The sequence below is a fragment of the Paroedura picta genome, chromosome 4, assembly GCF_049243985.1.
Source record: "Paroedura picta isolate Pp20150507F chromosome 4, Ppicta_v3.0, whole genome shotgun sequence".
Lineage (NCBI taxonomy): Eukaryota > Metazoa > Chordata > Lepidosauria > Squamata > Gekkonidae > Paroedura > Paroedura picta.
The window spans coordinates 58,125,022-58,141,848 of record NC_135372.1 but is presented as its reverse complement, the minus strand read 5'-3'; the positions used below and the strand labels follow the sequence as shown (position 1 = coordinate 58,141,848).

The 16,827-nt window shown below is 45.7% G+C and overlaps 1 long non-coding RNA gene across 1 annotated transcript in view; it reads right to left on the bottom strand.

Annotated features, from left to right (window-relative positions):
* Positions 1-2,072: 2,072 nt before the first annotated feature.
* LOC143836795 (uncharacterized) overlaps positions 2,073-16,827 on the bottom strand; it is a 146,153-nt gene continuing 131,398 nt past the window's right edge. Inside the window, exon 4 of the long non-coding RNA XR_013230743.1 lies at positions 2,073-2,150. This is a non-coding gene — a long non-coding RNA (uncharacterized LOC143836795). The remainder of the gene's footprint in view (positions 2,151-16,827) is intronic.

The window sequence follows — 16,827 nt, the reverse complement described above, 5'->3', positions numbered from 1 at the left end:
CCCAACCATAATATCCCTTTGTTGTCAACTTATTTTGTTACCTAAAATAGACTTGTCTCCTGAATTTTGAATTGGGGATTAGGAAACGATAAGAGACCTGAGGGAGAGGAGTAACAAGCAAAATGTCCACCAGTGTTTATGAGGGTGTCCTCACCAGAAAACTTGTTCAGGGACCACATTTGAAATAAAATTTAAAAGTTCTTGATTGTTAAATAAATTAAATAAATTAAAAACCCTATCACTTGTGCACAAATTTAAACCACCATGGTATAGTGGTTAAGAGTGATGACCAAAACCTGGAGACCAAGATGACCATAATCTGGAGACCATAATCTGGAGACCATAAAAGCGATGACCATAATATGGAGACTAAGGTTTGATTCCCCACTCCTCAACATGCAGCCAGCTGGATGATGTTGTGCTAGTCATAGTCCTGATAGATCTGTTCTCACAGAGCAGCTTTGTCAGATCCCTCAACCTGACCTATCTCACAGGGTTTCTGTTGTGAGAAGAGGAAGGAAATAAGTTTGTAAGCCACTTTGAGACTCCTTCAAATAGTGAAAAGTGGGTATAAAACTGTCTCTTCTTTTCCCTTGTTCCAGGAAAAAAGGGCAGGTTTATATGTCTGCATGCATATGTCGAGGTGTACCTGTGAGAAAAGACTGATGGGAAGTAATTTTGCAAAGTACTACCTTAAATTTAGAGCAAACTCTGAAGTTGAGAATGAGAATGCACATGTATGCACACTAGTACACATGTGCATGCATGCACAGGCACACAGACACATACAGAAGATTGGCCAAATGCATTAAAAGAAACAATAACATTTCTTCAGGTATATGAGAAAAGGAAAATAGCTGGGGGGGGGGAACTCAGCTATAGGATAATGGAGGTGGGAAAGGTTTGTGGAAGGAGAATAAGGTTACTGCAGAGATGGATTTATATGCATCTTTCCCTCTTCCTTCTCTTGCTCCTGTTTGTACCTGTTTTGAGATGTTCATTCAAGCAAGTGCAATCGGACTGGCAGCTGATTTGGCCCAATTTTTCTGGTTATTATAATCTGAGTCTTGGCTCTATGACCAATTTTATGCAGGGTGACTTTTAATAAATGACTGGTAGGCTTAGACAAGTAGACCTAGATAGGAATACCTCTTCTTAGGATTTTAATATGAGTTTAAAAATCCAGTCCCACTGTAAGTTTCTTCTGATATTATACTCCATAACATTTTACCATGTATTTTTTTAAATGAAACCTCTCCAGGTCACTGTTCCTTTTCAGTCTGCCTGGTGAGGGCAGTGTAATCTTCTTTCCTAAAACACTGGTGTTAGGGAGGGAGAGAGAACTTTTGCAGGCTGAATGCCGTTTAAGAGTTTTCATGAACCAGTCACATATTAGGTCATGCAGAGAGATCATTCTCATTGCAAAATTGTTTTTTTAAATACCCTGGAGGGATGAGGGGAAAGTGGATGTATTGATTCTTTTAATAATTTTGGAAAGATTTTCTGTGAAGGATGGGGTGGGTGGACGAATGAATGACTCAGTCTTCAATTACTTGATTAGAAACCTGAAACATGAAGCTATTTTACACTATCCTATCCAGGTTAGAGCTGAGCTAATATGGGAAACATAAATGGCAAATACTTCTACCCACTGCAAACATAGGAGGCACTCCTGAGCTTCAGGGTCCTCTCAGATCTAAGAGGGGATGGGGTTGTTTCATTCTGTTCCTCCTGTTCTCCATGAACACCAGTTTCTTTCTGCTCAGAACCAGGTCACATTCTCTTCTTTGGCCCGAGTCCTCCTTATATGGACCCTAAAGTTCCCAACTCCTGAGTCTCTTCCGCCTCCTAGATCCCCAAGCCTACCTTTGGTGGAGGCTTGTCAACTGGGCTATGATGCCTGTCAGGGAATGCCTTCTCTGGGGCCCTCTTCCCCACTGGATGGGAATGGTTTTAGTAGCTGAGGGACTGGTCTGTTAATGTGCTGCAGGTTCCCCACCACAGTTCTTACTTGATCAGCTGAGGCTCTTCTCACCTGAGCCCTCCCAATTTTCATTTCTGCCTCTGATGTCATCCAGTGTCACCAATCATCCTCAGTCAGTGCTGTGCCAGCAATGGAGATGCATTCTGTGCTATGATCCATTCTGCAGCTATTGCAGACAAAAAAAAAAAAACATCTGCATCACTTAACAACAGCAGTGGCATTCTCCTTCTTTCCCAGATGTTCAGACTTTCCATCTTGAATGAAGACCTAACCTAAATTGTCTTTATGGTGTCATCATGTAATGTAGCCATACTCAATTGGCTGCATGGTATCATGATGTCATTTCTCTTGCTTTTCAGTGCTGTTACTGATTATCTGGGATAATGATGTGAAGACAAAACAAATAATGCCCCTCCCCAAGGGAATCATAGAATCATAGAGTTGGAAGGTACCTCCTGGGAACCTTCCTCCTGGGTCATCTGCACTATGCAGAACACTCACAACCCTATCACTCATGCACTGTAACCTGCCACCCCCTTGAACCTTCACAGAATCAGCCTCTCCATCAGATGGCTATCCAGCCTCTGTTTAAAAATCTTAAAAGATAGAGAACCCACCACCTCCCGAGGAAGCCTGTTCCACTGAGAAACCGCTCTGTCAGGAACTTCTTCCGGATGTTTAGACAAAATTTATTTTGAATTAATTTCATCCCATTGGTTCTGGTCCATCCCTTCAGGGCAGAGAATGTGACCTGGTTCTGACCAGAAAAAAAATGGTGTTCATGGAGGACAGTGAACATGAGGCTGACAGGCTCAAAAGGTAAGCTTTCAGCAGACATCTTGGGGATATCAAAATCCTACTTTTCAAACCAAAATATTCCCTCTCATATATTTGGTGCAGCCTCATTCTAAACTGGGCGTGTACTCCAATAGATAACAGCTGTCTAAGATCTCAGGCACAGGTTCCTAGGTATGTACAATCCTGTTAATTTTCCGTTCTTTTAGGAGTCTCTAATGTCCAAGAGCCTCTTGTGGCGCAGAGTGGTAAGGCAGCGATATGCTGTCTTCCCATGAGGTTGGGAGTTTGATCCCAGCAGCTGGCTCAAGGTTGACTCAGCCTTCCATCCTTCCAAGGTTGGTAAAATGAGTACCCAGCTTGCTGGGGGGTAAACGGTAATGACTGGGGAAGGCACTGGCAAACCACCCCGTATTGAGTCTGCCATGAAAACGCTAGAGGGCGTCACCCCAAGGGTCACACATGACTCGGTGCTTGCACAGGGGATACCTTTACCTTTACCTTAATATCCAAGAGCCCTGCTTCACCTTTCTCCGAGCTCCCTCCTCCCATAATATGACTTCAAGTGATCCTCTTATGCTAGCATATTGTTTATTTGATGTCTCGTTTTTACCATCTATTTTTATCCATTGGCTTTAATCCATCTTTTTAAAATCAATCCAAATATGTTCCTTTATGTGAAGTGTTAAAATCAACTAAATATATTCTCTCTCCCTTTCCAAAGGCATGACTGTTGTTGCCATTATCCACAGAGCCAATCTCTTCCTCTTATACAATTTTTAAAAACCAGTTATGCTCTATTCTCCATATCAGTTTGCTTTGCAAGTAACTGAGAGCCATTCCTCACTGGGATCCATGTAGCAAATTGTTTGCTGAACGAAAAATCGCCATTTTAAATAGTGGAATTCGGCGTAACGCATACCTGCCTTTGTAGTGGAATCCAGTTGCATTTCTATCGTTTCCCACAGGGTTCCGGTCTCTGCAAAAATCGCTAGCCAGGAAGCGCTATTGCTAAGCTGTGTCCCGCCCCTGGCTGTCAAGCAGCCAATGGGCGGCCGTTATCATGCTCCCAAACAGCCCCTTTCCCTTTAAGGAAGGTTTTTAAAAAAAAAAAGACACACACACCCGTTGCAACGAATCTGCGTTGATTCGTTGCAACGGAGAGACCCATCCAGCTAGCAGGTGGTGTTTGAGCTGCCGTTTCATCGTTGCCACGCTCCCCCGAGTGAACCCCCCCCCTCACGGGCGCGATTTTTGGCCGAAAACAGTGTGAAAAATAAAGTGAAAATAAACCAGCAAACGGGCCTCTGAGATGCTTGTGCTTGGTGACTTTAAACAGAGGGGCTGCATCCAGGGAAGCCTCGCTGGGTAAACGAAGGCTCGCTGGTGCGTTGATCTCCACTCGCTCGGAGAAAAAAAATGTCGATCGCTTCGCCGGAAGATCAGAGGAGAGAGCCAGGGGGAGGGACTTTGCAGAAACCGCAACAATGGTAATGCACAGAACTTTCCCGCTAGTGTTGCAGATTGGTTGCAGGAGTGTAGCGCTTTCCGGAGGGTGAATCCACTTTTGGGGATTTCCCTGAAAGCGCTACAACGAAGCTTTTTGCAGATCGGTTACAGGAGTGTTGCAGATTGTCAACGACGTTGTGCATAATGGCAAAACTGTAGCGATTTCAATTAGTAACCATTGTGCTATTTTGGACGAATGCGGAATGGCCCTGAGTTTCAACTCCCCACACAGAATGGATGTTTCCATGCCATTTTTCTTCTTTTTAGAGATCAACCCAGTCCGGTTTGCAACTGCTTTTCAGGGTTCCTTGTGTAAACTTTATTTTCCATACAGGCCACAAAGGTTTTTAATTTATCAAAATTATCTGACTGAAGAAGAAGAAGAAGAGTTGATTCTTATATGCCACTTTTCCCTATCTGAAGGAGGCTCAAAGTGGCTTACAATCGCCTTCCCATTCCTCTCCCCACAACAGACACCCTGTGGGATGGGTAAGGCTGAGAGAGCCCTGATATCACTGCTTGGTCAGAACAGTTTTATCAGTGCCATGGCCAAGGTCACCCAGCTGGTTGTATGTGGGGGAGCGCCGAATCGAACCTGGCATTAGAAGTCCACACTCCTAACCACTACACCAAACTGGCTCTCTGTTTTAACTGTTTTAGTCAGCAGTTACAACTGTTATTAATTACTTTGGATCTCCAGCCGTTCTTTTCTTTGTGAATCTACTGTCTACCCTACAAAACTATCCAGATGACATAGTATAGAATGGTTTAAAACAAACTCAAAACCTTTTTATCGTCATGCAGACAATAACTTTTCTTTCAGTTTGGAGGGGTCATTTCCTCAATGGATACTTAACAGAACCACCAAGGTGTTTTCTTTGGACAATTAGTGCTCATTGAGAAAACATCTGAGTCATTAATCTAACAAAGGAATGCTCCGCCAACATACTATTACAGATCTCCACAGGATACCTGATGTAGTCCTGGGGAAACACACACAGCCATAGGGCTTACCCACTTAACAATAGAAAGAAATAAAGACATGGAAGAAATGGTTTTTAGAAGGACTCAAATAAAAGGAAAACAGACATATACATTTTAAACATTCATATCAAAATTTTCATGGACTCAAACTTGTTTGATGATCAAGGATCCGTCCCACGGCTCAGAGCAGCCTACTCAAAACAGCAGGGTTCAAATCCAGCAGAGAAGCCTGAGAATTTGTTTTATATCCCTCAATCTTATTTCACTCTGTTTTCTCAGTCCTTTAACTGGCAATGCTAGGGATTGATCATGGGACTTTGTATATGCAAAGCATGGGCTGCATAAATGGAGGACACTATTATATATTTGCTTCAACTCAAGGCTACTGCCAAAGGCAGTCATCCTAATGTGTGTTAAATTCTTGAATATCCATCTCTTGAAAATGAAAAATTGTGCATCCATGTCATGGACATTTCTTTTCAGCTGTAGTTCTTAATGTCCTAAATGTTCTTCAGTAACAGCATAGCTTTTCAAAACTTTTTGTCTTAAGTCTTTCCAAACTTCTGTGGTGTTCAAACAGATTTTAATATAGAATACTTACCAAGTAACCAAGTTAGTATCTGGTCCATGTGTAATGGCCTCCAACCTTTGGTACATTAACTCATAATATTTTCTGGCTATGAATACATCCAGAAACTGAGTTTACAATGCATCTTTTGCAAAAGAAGAAAGGAGACATTAAGCTGCTGGGGAAAATCTTGAATGTGTTGTCTCAAAAGCATGTGAAAAACTTCACAGCCTGGACCCAACCACAAAAGACCCATTTAGACACATTTTTCTATGATTTTATATTGTTCAGCAGGGAGTCATAGAATACATTTTTTCAGTTTGAAATTAGGGGGGGGGGGGATTTTATATCATTCCTTTCTTGTTTGCCTCAAGGCTATATATATATATATATCCAGTCTCCCATGTCCTCTGTCACATGGAGGCCAAGAAAATGTTTCTGCCAACTGTGGGGACTCCCCAAGGGGCCAGAAAATTCTTAAAAAAAAAAAAAAAGATTAATGCACAAGAGGCTTAAATTTTCCTGAAAGTAAATCAACATTATTTGCACAAATGCTAAGAATGCACTATCCTCCAGCAGTTGAAGGAGGCCAGGAGCTATGCTGGGTCCAGCAGTGACAGGGCAGCCCAAGGACCCTGATGATGATCCTGTGGCCATTTGCCTAGTGTAACATCACCCAATGACATGCCAGACTCAAAAACCATGGTGCTTTTTATTTAGCTGCAGAAAAGCAAAAAGCAGACACAGCAGGACTAAGTGTCCAAAGCTCCTGTATGCAGAACAGTAGAGGCAGATAATGTTATATAACTTCGCCTTAGGGGCTAGTTGTATGACCTGCACCAATGTCACATCTCCCCACCCCTCATTCCATCTCCAGGATCACTCCCAAAGTCTCCAGGACAGCCTTGGAATTTCGGACATGGCAAAAGGTTCCTGGGTCAACACTTAACCTCCAAGTTTATATTAGACAGAGTACATCCATCAGCTTTCTTCTGCCTATGGCACCAGCTCATATCTGGCTCAGTTCTAACTGGAATGCTAAATTACAATGACCCTCTTTTAACATAAATATTCCAGGTTATCTATATGATGTTTTTACTTGAGGCTAAAACTTATCGAATCTCTGGCTGTTCTCTCTGCTCTAAAAGAGGTTAAGGGTCAGAAGCAGGCAGGCAGAAGCATCTATCCCTCCAGGAAACAAGGAATATATAGAACACATAGAGGTAAGGTGACCAGATTTCTACAAAGATAAAGCGAGACACCATCCTGGCCCGAAGGTCAAAGGGGCGGAGGCGGTGGCCTGAGACCAGCTGAGCTCCTTCCCTCTGGCTGGGCTCACCTGGCCTCCGGTGAGGAATCACACTTCCCTGCACCCTCCTCACAACACCCTTAAGCCCAGTGGGGAAGAGAAGGCAGCAGAGAAGTGAAGGGGACAGGCCAAGAAAGAGAGAGAGCAGCGCCCCGATGGCCGGCCCAGTGAGTGAGCGACTCCTGCAGCTCCCAGTGCGGCGCACCACCTGCTGGGGAAGAAGAGGCACTGGACGGATGGTATTCCAGATGGTATTCAGTGGCTGGAGAGTAAAGTTAAAGGGGGGGGAGACATTCTATGAGCATCAATTCTGACTGCTTGAAGCAGCAGTTGAAATGCAGGACGAGTGAGAAGCCGAGATGGTTTGCAAATACCTTCCTCTGCAAAGTCTTCCTTGGTGGTCTCCCAGCCATGCACCAACCCTGCTTAGCTTCTGAGAGCCCCGCAAGTGGCTTTCGGGAGAGCGAGAAGAAAAGTTGGATGGCCGATACCTTTCTCTGCAGAGCCCTCTGGCCTCAGTCAACTATGGACCTCTGTCGATGTGGCTCTACTGCATGGCGCCTGCCTTCCCTCCTTTCTCTTCTTTTAATGAATGTAATTAACTAAGCAACACGCGGTATCTAAGTTCACTAGGAGAGGCAGCCCCAGCGAGAAATGTACAGCTCTTCCCTCATCCTCAACAGATCTACCAAAGCTACCAGCGACTCTCCCTGGTTCGGCTTCCTACAAGTGGAGCACTACTGGTTGGACTTCAGCCTGGCCTCGTTCCAACCCCAGAAGCAAGGGGCAGCCTGCTCCTGAGGAGACCCACCCGTGCAGCCACCCCCCACACACACACATGCTGTGCAGCCGGCAAGGCAGAGGTTCACTAGATGGAGCCCCATGCAGAGCTGCCCCTGCCGAGCGGTGGCCTGCAGGCCCGCCCAAACACACCTTTGTTCTTCTGGGTCCGGGCAATCTCTTTCTCGATCTTCTCCAGGATCCCCATCGCACCATTCCAGCCCAGGCAGGGTATGCTGGGAAGAAGTGCCGGGGCAGGGCCTGGAGGCACGTCTAGCCGCCCCAGCCTGGCCTCCAGCCCTCCCGTCCATCCATCCACTAGTGCCTGGGCCTTGCTTACCCATCTTGCTCGTGGCCTCAGAGGCAGCACATTGGAGGAGGCAGCCATCAAGGGGGCCGGGCCTCGTCCTGCTCGAGCGGGCAGGCAGGCAGCCATCGGGGCACAGCCCCGAAAGAAGGAAAGTAGGCAGGTGGGCTGGAGGGAGGTGGGCGGCGAGCGCTGTTTGTCCGGCTGGGCTCACTTTCTCATGCAGCTTCTGCTCCTGGCTGCTCTGGTGCTGCAGGATTGGGCCTGCTTGTCGGGCTCCTGCTGCAGCGCCTGGATCTTTCGCTTCACCGCCTCCAACGGGGCGGGGTGAAGGGCTGGGGGGGCAAAAGTGCCAGCTCAAGAGGAGCTTGGAGCCCGCACAGCAGCGGCCACCCTCGCTGGATCCTGCGGCCAGCCAATAGATTTTTAAAAATCAGGATTTTTGTTAAAGGCCGCGGGACATGGGACGAATAGGTGAATGTTGGGGCGGTCCTGCCAAAATTGTTAGCTCTGGTCACCTTACACAGAGGCAAATTAATATGCAGAATTATAATTCCTAATAATTAATTAATAACTGTATGATATTAGGAGGTTATAATCATTTTCTTAAACACAACTCTATCATTGCTTGGCCTTGTGTTGTTTCCGGGTCCTGCAGGGTTCCCAATCTATACCACTGCCACTGGGCCAAGCAGCAGCAGTAGCTATTCCAGGGAGATGGGCTGGGTCCAGTGGCAACTGCAGCCCAGCAGGAGTGTAGCTCAGTAGCGGTACAACCCAGTAGTAACACAGGATATGCCCAACAGGAGCCCAACAGGATATGCTGATGACAGAGGCATAGTCTATGCAAGACCTTGGGCCTATGCAATAGTAACTGGGGAAAAGTATCTACTGTCCCTGGACAAACTGCAGCAAACTGCCAGGAAGCCTGGGGCTACACCCTGGTCTCTCTGAAAGAGTGGGAGTGGGGAGATACAATCCCCCCCCCCAGAATTCTCACAGTCCCAGTTGTATTATATATTTTTTAATTTTTAATTTTTGGGCCACATGTGTTAGTAATCAGACCTCTCCTCACACTGAGGGTATATAGGCAGCATAAACATAAATACACTTCCATTACTTCCCAACTATTAATTTATAGCAAACAGTCTAGCTGGAAATGGACATTGGAATTAGGTTTCAAATGCATCTAAAATGCAAGAGGTGCATAATCTGCCCGTGAGCAGCCATGGATGCCAGCCAGATGTCAAGTCTCCAGGATTCGCCTGGACTCTTTAGATTAGATTAGTGAGATTGATGGGGCTGATTAATTGCTTGTTTTCTCTCCCTGCTCAGAGTAGGGATGCACATCCTTGGGACAATAGGATCTTTGGTACAGTGTTACTAATCTCATTAACTCCCAATCTCTCCTTTCCTGTTGTGCCAATAAAACTGCATTAGAGGTCACTAAAAGGATGATCCACCCTAGCTGTTTCTCATCCTATAATCCTGGAGTTGTCAAGACATATTTACATCTCTGGTTCTGCCCTGGTAGAACCAACATTATTATTTTGGTTCCTGGGGAACCTCTGAGGGTCCCCCCTTAGCTTTGAATCCACTCTGAAAACTCACCACCTGCCTTTCAGTCTTTTTGTCAAACACAGAAATCACATCAGGCACGTTGTTCAAGGAGTAAGCACATCAACCTTAGCCAGGATTGGTTTAAGCATTTGCAGGAAACGTAGCACCAGAGCCAGTTTGAGGATTTATGAGGCCCTAGCAGAGTACAATTACAGTCGGAACAGCCAGACTGGGGGCAGAGGGCCCACCCCACAGTGGCGTCACTTTGAGCATCCTTAAAAGAGGGGAAAGGGGGGAGGAGAGAGGATACAGCCCTGATCCTTGGGGGAAAGGCCCTGTATGGGGCCTCCGGCACTGTAGAGCCCATTGAACATGCTCTATGTGCTACATGGATAAACCAGCCCTGGCCTTAGCCCAAGGTTTCCTATTTAAGAATTTTCCTATTTAAGAATAACACCTAGTATTCATCTCGATGTATAAGGTCTCTTGGATTCTCCACATCCCCCCCCCCCATCTGTGGAACCTGCCTTTGTCTTCTTTGTGTATGTTCTTGGACTCTCCACACACACAAACACACACCTACATGTGGGCCTGACTCTTCTTCCCATAAAATGCTGTTCATTTTGCTGCTGTTTCCTTGGACCTCTCTATATCACAACAGGTAATCATTACCTATTTCCCCCTAAATGCTATCCCTTTTCACCCCCTTGTTTTTCATGCTTTTGTGTGCTTGTACTTCCTTAAATTCTTAACAAAAACAACTATCCAGTTTATTTTGGATTGGTTTACTTAAGAATTTTTTTTAATTATTCTTTTATTAAATTTATAATATAGTGCAGAAAAGACAGAAGATATATAAGTGAATATAATAGTCCCCCTAAGGGGTGTGTGTTTAGTTCCCTAACACCGTTGTTTACTTCTGTTTATCCTGAAAGTCTGTGTAGTAGTGCATTGTTCTTGATATTCTTGTGTTGTTCTCCTGCTGACTCAGTTGGTTTAGCCATTTTTGAGAGTTCTGTCAGTTTGTCAAACCATATTGTTAATGTTGGTGGTATTGAAGCTTTACATGTTTTAGCCAACTTCATTCTCGCTGACATGGTTGCGTAGAAGAAGACGTCACATCAGGAGATGGTTTTAATATCTTTTATAGTTTGATCTGAAACCCCTAAAATAAAAAATGTTTTATTTTTGTTAATTTTGTATCCAGAATAAAACACCAAACTCTTTCAGCATGTCCAATAACAAGGAAATAGAGTTTTCAGGTTTGGTTATTACACATACAACATCATCAACATAACCTCCCAACTTAAATTCCTCTCTGTTAACATTTAATCCTGTAAGGTTTTTTGTTGATCTAATCTTTACTGCCAACATTTCTATTTATTTATTTATTATATTTATATACCATCCTCCCTGGAGGCTCAGGGCGGTTTAAATAAATTGCAGGAAACAGTACAAGAAACAATCCATAATATAGATAACCATAACATTAATGTGATATTAATTTAATATTTAATATTAATGTAAAACTAATAGCCATAATTCATAAGAAGGAAGGACTCCCTAGAGAAGAGCCTAATGCTGGGAGCAATTGAGGGCAAAAGAAGAAGGGGACAACAGAGAATGAGGTGGCTGGATGGAGTCACTGAAGCAGTCGGTGCAAACTTAAATGGACTCCGAGGAATGGTAGAGGGCAGGAAGGCCTGGAGGATCATTGTTCATGGGGTGACGATGGGTCAGACACGACTTCACGCCTAACAACAACAACATGATGGAGCATCACACCAAGCGGCCACAGCCGGACTAGGCACAGTCGAAAAATGTTGCTTGGCCAGCCTCATTCTCTGGTCGCCTGACTGTTGCAAAGGCCTCTGACTTGTTCCTTCTTGACAGCACTATAGCCGAGCCTGAGTCACCACGCAGCAGTTCACAGAAAAGCCAAGTAGACAAAAATATGGAACGCTTCACGAATTTGCCTTCCCAGCCCTGGCACCAGCCTGGTAGAATGAGCTGCCAGCAGATATTTGGGACCTATTGAAGCTACCAAAGTTCCAAAGGGCCTGAAAAATGGTGCTCTTCCACCAGGCATATCAAATTAAACAATAATGGAGAGAGGGGGCAACTTTGTCTCGTACCTTTGTTCATTTGTATATTTTCAATAGTGAGCATTCCATTAACCAATATCCTTGTATTTTGGGCACAGTAAATTTGTTGAATCAATGATTGGAATATTTTACCACAGATTTTAAGGGAATATCCGAGTATACATAGGTGGAGATCCTGTTGTTACTTACCTCTTGCTAAGTCTCCTATTAAATTGCTAATTTCTGCAACCAGATTCAAATTCATCTAATTTTGGTGACACATGTGGGTAAAAATCAAGATTACAATCTTTAATCAGTGGTGACCAATTGAGAATACATTCCTATGGTCACACTGCATTGGCACAAAGCAGTCCCAATCCAGCGCTCTGTGAGAGGAAAGTTCAAAGCATATTTTAATAAAGATTGCCAAATCTTGGAACATATAGATCTGCCAGGCACAAGAACCTGTCAGGGACAGATCTACCCAAGGGTCAAGGAGTAGAAACCACATGCATGGGGAAGGTATGAAGCATAAAAGTGAACAGTTAACAGATAATGCTGTATTCATTTAATGTATACAACTCTTCACATCTATAAATTTACATTGGAGAATAAAGCAGTTTCACATGTTCAGCTACAATTATGTTATATGGTAACTAGAAATTAAGTCCGCTGTGGTGTGAATACAGCGGGCGCTAGTGTACCTGAAAGTATTGGCAGCCATGGGGTCCGTCGGTCCCAGCAAGTCCTGGGGCAATCGCCATGTCTTGCCGTGGCTCGGGGCACTCCTAGGCAGCAGTGGGGTGGGGGTGGGTGGTGAGGGCCGACGGGGCTGGGGCCGGGGCCAGGCATGTGGCACAGTCGGTACATGGCTAGAGTTTGGGGGGGCGGAGCAGGAGGGAGGTAATGGGGGATAGGAACAAGGCATGTGCGGAGCTCCGCGCATGCATGGTTCATTGTGAGTGAGGGCCGGCGGCCGGGCGGGTCAGACGGGCTGTCGGTGGGCGTGTTGTGGTGCGGCTGGGACGTCCGGCAAAGGGGTAGGCAAGAGGACGGTCAAGTAGGGGCGAAGGAGCGGGTGCGTGAGGGGCCGGTGGGGTGCGGCGAACGGAGGGTGGGGGTGGGGGTTGGCGAGGTGTGGGATTGGGCGTGCGGGGGGTGAGGAGGGTGGGAATTGGCGGCAAGCGGGGCCATGGGGGGGTTGGGGTGTGTTCGGTGGGTAGGCTTGCAGTGATTGTAGTCGCATCTCGAGGGCTGCCGTTCCGCGATGCCGTGGCCTAGGACCTCCCAGCAGGCGGCTAATAGCGGTGGTGGCGGCGCAAGCGGGAAGGGTGTCCTGGGGAGGAGGGCTGTGGGGAGGCTCCGGAAGGCCCCCGGGTGGCGCTGTCGGTCGTGCAAGCTGGGTTGTTTGAAAGGAGCAGGGCCAGGGTGTTGGCGACGCGGTGGCTGCACTCCTTTCCCGACCGGGCTCTCCACAGCCAAGGGCGATGTTCCAGCGCCCTGCTCCTTTCCCGGCGGCGAACATCTGGGCAGCCAGTCCAGGGCGGGCAAAGTGGCCCCCGAGTGGCAGTCGGAGGGGACCAATCAGTTTTTATCCCGGACTGGTCCTGCCCTAACTCCTCCCTGGTAGCCCTTACCCTTTTATTTAATCCGCTCCACAGGAGCGGTTAAAGATAAGCCCCTTTAAACCATGCAGAGGTTTCTTTGGAATAAACGTGCATATGTCCGATTCCACATGGGCAGAAAAGGCCGAGAGGACAGTCATACGGAAGTGGGGCAAATCCTAGCTTCCATATGAGAAAGCCGCTGGGAAGGCCCCCTCCTGGGCCCGACACGGATTAGGCCCTCAGCTGGCCTGGGCTAAGGGAATGCAAGAGAATCTGCATTCCCTTAGCTACTGTGGGAGCCAACAGGGCCTGTCCTACGTGGACAGGGAAGAGCTGGAAGGCCCAGCTGTTTCCTGCCCTATGGTATCCCAGAGGGAACAAAGAATGGCCCAGTCAGATTTGTTGTGCTTTGCCATGGGCAGATCAGAGCATTCATTTTTATATTGCAGGAAGGTGGGATTGCATTCCACACAATCCCACTGTTCTGCAACATAAGCCCCCCCTGTACACCCCCCATGGTAGAACTATTCCATCACTGCTTTGTTTCCCTGGGGTACACATTTTGGCACTGGAGTGGATCTGGCACTGAAATGTGTCTTTTGCCGAGGGACGTCGCTGCCACCACCTGAGCCCCTGCTCCACTTGCTTTCCTGCTGGTGCCCTGATTTCCCACTGCCCAATGGGGGCGCTGCCAGCAGCAGCTGCACAGTGCCACGCCAAGGGTTGCCCCAGCCGCTGGAGAGCACCAAAGGTGAGCTGGAAGCAGAATAGCAGGGCAGCCCCCAATGCAGCAGCCAGGGAGGAGGACAAGGAGGAGCTGCGGCTCGGAACCAAATGATCCACAGACTGGTACCAGTCCGGAGGTTGAGGACCATTGGGCTAGACAGCAGAAAAGCTTGGCCAAAGTGGGGTGCTTTTTTATGTATCCGACACACTTGGTGAAAAGGAAGTTTTCATGGATGTGACTTCCATAAGATGTGACTTCCCCCTCCAAAGTGCACATATGTTCCACATAAGGGGTAAGAATTCTTGTTGGTAGATTGTGCTCCCTGCTCACTCTCTGCACTTTCTCTCTTTCATTCTGGCTGAGGAGAAATTAGGAAGGCACAAAGTAGTAAACACAGCCGATGCCGGTAGAGTTTAGAAATGCTCCTTCTGATGTCCAAGAAAGAATGAAAGTAAAATTGTAAATATATGCAAAGGCCTTAAGGTCACAGTGCAACAATTTGTCTTAAAAGGCACTAAATAATGATGTTTTTTAATGGCTTCTTTTTTGTCTTCATTATGTAAAAAAAGAAGAAGAATGCTCAGAGAGGAACAAGCCAAAAGCAAGGTTGGTGGTGGAAATGACAATGGAAGACTGCCCAGCTAGCAATCCTAAGTGGAAGACAATGTAGCTCTACCAGTGGATACCAGACAGCATCCCTGCCCAGCACTGACTTTCCTCACAGATGGGGTTGGCTCTAGGCAGAGTTTGATTTGTGCACAAAGTAAACTACTCTTTAGGGCCTCAGAAATTAAATTGGCCTCAACCAGGAACAGGTTTTTTTTTTTTTTTTTTTTGCACTGGCCTAGTGGAACATTCTTCTGTTTAAGAACAGTTCTACAATGCCCATAAAATGGAGATGTTCCCCAGGCCTAAGGTTGAGGCCCTGGAATAATATCTATAAGTCTTTCCTATCTGCATTCACCCTCCTAAACTCACTTAGGGACTATATTTCAGCTATTGTCCTCATGCCTTCTTCTTTTCTTTTTCCCTTTCCCTTTTTTGTTCAAATAATGCAATGTCGAATGATTAATTTTAAACTACTTTTAAACTGTTTTAAGTATGTATTCCTAAAATGTTGTGATCCACCCTGCACCTTTGGGGAAGGGTTGTCAAGAACTCTAATAATAAATAAATAAAATTAAAAGTAAAATACCCCAAATTACTAAATTATCATTTTTATAATGATATGGGGCCATTTTTAAGGGCCATTCTGCACCTGAGTTAAAATGTGAAATCCTTACCTTATGCAGACACTTTTTTTTTAACCTTTTACACAATGTTGTCTGCACCCAGTGTCCCAGCAGCAAAGTGGCAGCTAAATCCTCCATTTTAAAGCAATAGTTGGGGAATTCCAAAAAGTGGATTACCCCAACCATCTAGTACTATTGGGAGGAGAGAAAGCAGCAAGCTACATGCCAAGGACATGTGCATAACCAACATGGGCAAAGTAGTGCAATCTCCAGCGCCCACCCTCGAGCCTGACTCCCTCTCCCCTCTTGGCAAACAGGGCTTTTTATTTTCTTTTCTTTTTTTGGAGCAAGGTGCCTGGACCAATAAATTTGTGTTGGTCCATAGAGGCAGAACAAAAAAATTCCCACCCACCAGCTGTCACACAAAGCATGCCTCTCAACCCCCCCCCCCAAAAAAAAAATATGAAAAAACTTACTTCTGTTCATCTGCAAGTGTCAAAGTTCCAAAACGGACTGGTTAAACTATGTTCTATGCATCTATGATTATATGCATAGGCATAGCAATGGAGAAGTTTTACTTTAAAAAAAAAGATTGTTTTCCCTTTAAAGCTAGGAGAAAATTGATAGGCTAGCTGCCATGATTGATAGGCAAGGGGAGACTCACTGCTATTGTGAGTCCCTCTCTGCAGCCATTTTATTCAGCTGTGCAGAGTTCCAGGAAGCGGGAGAAAGTGGGAGGAGAGTGAGGAGGTGAGAAATGGTGGGGTGGGGGGCGTTTTTTAATAGTGTTAAGCAATTTCAGTTGCTTAACACTACATTTTTAGAAGTGCAGAATGGCCCTAAATTTTACACAGTTTAAAGCCTCTCCATGTTTCATAGTCCCAGCTGTGAGTAGAGAGACAACTTCAAGATAGGGTATGGAGTTCTTCCAGAATTACAACTGATCTTGTGACTATAGGGAACTATTCCCCTGGAAGAAATGGGAGCTTTGGAGAGCAGACTCTGTGGCATTACATCTCTCCCTTTTCCATAATTCATCCTCCATGAGCTTTCCAAGATGGAGCCAGCAAACCTAGCTGTGGGTCTGGCTCTAGCTGTCCAGAGAAATTCATAAGCACAGTGACATCTTGGCAACAGGTAATCATGGTCAGTGTACGATGCTAACCACAGGTCAGGTTACCAAGAACTAGTCCAGGCTGCAGAAGAGACACAGTTGCCTATTAAAAGGGGAAAATTTGTTGGTCCATATTGTGTATGGTATTAAATGTGCTGTAGAAATACAGTACTTTGATACATTACTGCAATCATGTGGATTTGGTCTCCTAGTAGATTTTGGCAGGGAAAGTGTTTTTGTCCCTGAGGAGGAGCTGTAGGAGATTCT